The following is a 5610-nucleotide window of genomic DNA, read 5'->3' on the forward strand; positions in this document are numbered from 1 at the left end:
AACCAGTTGATGTTCAAACAGCAGTTGAGCGACCTAACCTATACATTTTTGGCCAGTCAGATAAGCATATAAATAAAAAATGAAAATATTTTTTTTTACTACTGATAAGATGACCAAGTATTCAAACAAAGTAAGCTCCATGTACAATCATACACACCCATATAAAAGAACAGCGTTCCAATGTCCCCCATAAGTAAAAAAAGTGTGGAAAACTATAAATTCACTGAGATTTTCTAAGTCGAAGGGTCATAACTTCCATAAAATCAATCAACTGTAACCAAAGTCAAACTTAATCTGTAACTTCTCATAGAAGGACTACATACAAAAGATCAAATCAAAAGGTAAAAGCATTACAAAAGAGTGTGGAAAACTGTAAATTCACTGAAAGTTTGTAAGTCCAAGAGCCATAACTTCCGTAAAAATCATTCAACAGTAACAGTAAGTTGAACTTAATCTGAAACGCTTTATAATGGGGCCAAATACTAAAAACAAACTCGTTTGGTAAAAGCATTACAAAAAAGTGCAGAAAACGCAGACGGACGGACGGACGGACGGATGGACGGACGGACGGGTCACAAGTAATAAAATGAGAAATGACTATATATGGTACACTCCTCGAGACATTTACGTTTCCAGTATAAATGCTCACCAAAATGAATGCTTCTATCGTGCGTTTAAACAAACGCTCCTATCAAATGACGAAAAATAATAATATTGACATATAACGTAGACAGAAAAAAATAAAAAAATAAATTAATGAAATTATATAAATTAATAATAGCAGAAAATGTATAAATAACAGTTAAATCAAGGAAATAGTCAAAGGACAAAAATAAACAAATGCTTCTATTTTGCCTTTTAAACGTACGCTCCCAGCATGCATTTGAACGAATGCTTCTATCGTGTGTTTAAACGAATGCAAAACTATGTGTAAACCCACGATAAATGATGGCCGAACGCTAAAATGGGAAACGTAAACATCTCAAGGAGTGTATATCAAAACACAATGTGCTAGTAAGTAAGTATACATTCATTAAACATGTACATCCAAATATATTGTACAAGTTAAAGTAAGCTAAGTACAAGTATATCTAACTACAATGCGCTAATGAGTGAGTAAAGTATGTATTACTATAATGTGCTAGTAAGTAAGTCGACTATATCTAACTACAATGTGCTAGTAAGCAAGTCAAGTATAAGTCATTAAATGCCAGCAAGTAAGATAAGTATAAAATCATTAAATAAGCACATGTACATAAAAATGTACATCCAATTATAGGTATAATGTTCAAGTAAGTAAGCTAAACACATCAAACTAATGTATAAAAAAGTAGTAAGCTAAGTATACAATGAACAAAAAAGAACACATATCTACAATGTGCTAGAAAGAAAACTATTTTTACAGTCATTAACTAGATTATACAACCTAGTTTTTCAACCATACACTCAGTTTGATAAGTGAACCCTTAAGTAGCATTAAGAAATTTTCTGCCTGAACATCAAAATTATGACACAGTACATACCTCACATTCCAAGGATCCATCCCCCTTTGTTTAGAAAGAGATTCACATTAAATTTGCAAAACCTGTCCCCAACATTTGTATAAATTTCTTAATTGGTTATAATCAAAGCCGGTTAGAGTACATTAAGTTAATTCTTAATGAATAAAGGGGGAGGCAGCCACTGCCCACTCTTTATTCATTAAAAAGTCGCTTAATACACTCTAACCTTTACATACATGTAATAGATATACTAGTACTTAAGCTAAGTATATACAAAATCAAGTAAGAGCAGGTGAAAGGACCTATGCCACACACTGTTATTTTAACAACATGTACATATGTTATATCAACTTTAAATTATACTACATATATGTGTCACAAACATGTATCTGAACCATTTAATTTCGAAACAAAAAAGAATACTATATCTATTTCAGACCTGGCAAAATCATTTTCAATCTGTCGGACATTTGAACAAAATCCATCCAGCCGTTTTCAAGTATTTTGGTCCATTATATTTTCCTATAGGGTAGTATGTACAAATTCAACATACAATGTACATGTAGTAATTAGTCCCATAACTTTTAAATTAATCGAATCAACTAGAAATGGTGATGAAAAATCCTACAAAATTTGAACAAAATCTGTCACTTTTTTTTATTAGAGTACAGAAAATTTTAAAAAATAAGGAACTATGTAGTGAGTCCTTGGAAAATAATAAGTAATATTCATCATGAAACTTTGAAACCTTTAAAGCATCAAAGGATGTTGAACAGGCCTTGTATACCACACCAAGGTGTGAGGACATTTATGATTTGTTGAATGGCATCAACATTGATGGGACACAACATGATTTTAAACGTCGCTTGTTTAGTGGTGATGGTCCTGCCAGACAATTCGAAGCTGGCCAAAAAAGTGGTGGTCACTATAGTTGTCTATGTGGGGTAAACTCTAATCAGCACATGGACTTGATCCGTTGCTTTGATATCAGTTACATGACTTTAGAAGAAAGGAGGGAGCATGTAGTCAAAGGGGTACTGTGGGAAAAAATCATATCCAACAACTGTATAAATCCTTTTAACAACTTAAAAAAAGATGAGATCGAGTGCGAGTTGGACAAGAGGGGCATTGATATATACAACCTAAAGAGTAAGCAAGACCTTCAAACTAAACTTGATGAAGTTCTGCATGGCATTTGTCGTCCACCTGCCTTACTTTTAAATCAACCACAAAAAAACAACTGAAGAGCACAATATAAACTATTATGAAGTTATGAGTTGTGAGCCATTGCATGACTTTACAAATGTCATCCAAGACCTGATTGTTGAGTTGTCTAATCACGTTACTGACAAATCGACAAAAACAGAACTTGAAAGATTCTACACCACTACTATAGGTGACAAAACACAAGTCAAAGGGTCAGATGCCAGAATTTATCTGGTACGTTTGGCAAAAAAGTTGATGACCTCCATGTTGATGGCAAAATATCAGAGGACATAAAAAACATGATCAACTCTCTCGTAGAAATTCAGAACATCGCTTATAGTCCAGCAGACAAAAGGTCACCAAGGACAGTTCTAAGGCTTTACAACCTTACCTTTTCTTTTGGAATGTTGGCAAAAACTGCTATAGGCATACCAGAGAAACTCACTGAGAAGAAATTTTACGGCAGCCATTTCCATAGTCTTGTAGTGCATCTTCCAGAAATATTTCGTATAATAAGCTTAAGATCCATCCTCGCAGAACAAGAAGAAAGATCCTTCGGCTCACTTAGGAAAATCGCTCTTGGTACAAAAAACAGAAAACCTGGTTTTGTTGATAATACTGTCCTCAGATTTAACAAACAACAAAATTCAACAAAAAACTTTAAAAATCATTTCAATAAACAGGACTCAGCCATAAGTCAAGATGCACAGCTTCTTTCCAAGAAACCAAACACTTCATTCCCCAAAACCCTTGTTGCCAGCAGAGGATTTCTGTTCCAGTCTCATTTTCGAAGAATCTCAGATTTCCTCCTTCCAGGACAAAATGTGTGGTGGCATTACAATGGAAAGGACATAATTTTCCATGGCTGTACTGAGGAACTGTCTTCGAGGCCAGAAGGTCCTCCTCTGGCAAAGTTTGTTCGAACATCTTTTCCAAAAGAACAAAAATTAATGGAATTTGTATGGCAAACATGTCTTAGAAAGGTGAAAGATGACAACAGTTTTTCTCTACCTTTACATCAAATCAAAACAAAAGAGCATGAAAAAATAACTTATCTACAAACTAATTTGAAGTAAGGTAAGAAAATGGCTTAATGACTATCACAGAATGCCAAGTACTTGCATGTACCCGGTATACAGTAATATCTAAAAATCTTTAATTACTAGTGTTCTAGAATTCCACTCTACATCACAAAAAATGTATTTATGATGTTCTGATTTCCTGTTGCAAGTAGAAAATTGAATTTCTTATCAGACTATTTTAAAACCAAAAAGTAGACGTTAACTGTCGGAAACCTACAATGTTTGTTATTACTCTGTCCATCTGATCATCTTATTTAACAAAGAGGTATAGTGTCTTTTGTTTTCGAGAAATGTGAAGTTTACTATCTTGTAATAAATTTTACAAAATTTACCTTTTACTTTAGGCGAAAGAACTCACAACATGATCTTTAGTAATGACAACCAAGTACTAGTATCAAACAAGGAGGACTCGTTTATCTCAGTAGCAGGTATACATTACTACAAAATAAAACAAATTCCAAGTCAAATGGTCATTAAATTATAAACATTAAATCTCTTGTAAAGTATAACATAATATGTTCTGTCTAGGAAAACAGTTAATAAGAGGCTCCAAGGAGCCTGAATTGCTTACCCTGTTAAATTTTGTCTTTCAAGGGCAATAAATTTAACAAGGTTTTGTCCAAATATTTTGATATGCCCATGATGCACATTTGTTTACATCATGGCTTTGTCTCAAACTCAACTTTAATGGACATGCATATGCAAACATTTTCTGAGGGTATCTTTTAATACCACACCACTACGTTTGGCAGGGTATAAAAATGTCAATGTTACTTTCAGGAGCACAAGGCACTGATTGCAAGGAGGAGGAAATGGAACATGCAACATTTAGTACTGGAAAACCAGAAGGTAGTATTGAGGCTAGAAATGTTAGTTCAACCTGAACAGTCTTTGAACCGATCCATGAAACGATTTAACGGATCGATGACTGTTGACCAATCTGATCACAGTTTTATTATATAAAATGACGTAAGATCTGTTTTAAATAAAAGAAATGTAAAATGAAAGTATCAATTGATGTTTAAATCTATTACATTATATAAATATGCTTCAAATTGCGAAAGAAAACAACAAAAACTTTAAAAATACATTGACCGCTCTATGGTCAAGTGATGCGATCACCAGTTGGGTGGATCGGTTTGATGGATAGATGACTGACCGGAAACTGATCAGTTCAGGTACTGTACTCACAAATTAAGATTCTGCACTTCATTAAGACCTAAAATTGTATCAGCATAAAGGTATTAAAAATACAACACCATGTATCAAATGCATGTAAATGATGTACTTAAAACAAGCACAATGAACTGAGATATGTAACTTTTAGAAAAAATCTAATATACTATGCTGCAATTAGGGCTTGCACAATTTTTATTTCACCAGTATACACTGAACTTAATACCTTATAAACATTCTTTGCATGACAGGATGTTTACCCTCTAAACCATTGATCAATGGTGTAATTGACACAGCTGGAACAGGATCTAAAATAGACAGTATTGAAGAAGCACATGGTACAGTTACCTTTTAGAAGACTACTACATATACATGCTTTCATAATATAACTTGTACCTTGCCATACACAGACCATAAGATTAAAATATTTTTAAGGTTCAAACAAGGTGTGCAAGACAATTTGAGTACTTTTTTTTATTTTAAGTAGTAGTCTTTACCAAAAGCAGAAAGGACATGATTCATGCATGTCAAAAACCCAGTAAACTCAGTTTTATGTCTTGTTCAGAAACCATCATTGATCACATAATCAGGCTTTGTTTTTCATTTGGGGGTTGCACTTTTCAGATAAAATTTATATGTACATA

The 5610-nt window shown here is 33.4% G+C and overlaps 1 long non-coding RNA gene across 1 annotated transcript; it reads right to left on the minus strand.

The window, feature by feature from the left end:
• Nucleotides 1-1813: 1813 nt before the first annotated feature.
• On the minus strand, nucleotides 1814-5274 carry LOC148597297 (uncharacterized). The gene is made up of 3 exons (XR_015919199.1): nucleotides 5193-5274; nucleotides 4123-4228; nucleotides 1814-3635 (listed from the first exon to the last, which is right to left on the minus strand). It is a non-coding gene; the product is annotated as an uncharacterized LOC148597297 (long non-coding RNA).
• Nucleotides 5275-5610: the final 336 nt, after the last annotated feature.

Source organism: Perna viridis, chromosome 15 (assembly GCF_037379345.1).
Source record: "Perna viridis isolate PV_CMFRI_1.1 ecotype Kerala chromosome 15, ASM3737934v1, whole genome shotgun sequence".
Lineage (NCBI taxonomy): Eukaryota > Metazoa > Mollusca > Bivalvia > Mytilida > Mytilidae > Perna > Perna viridis.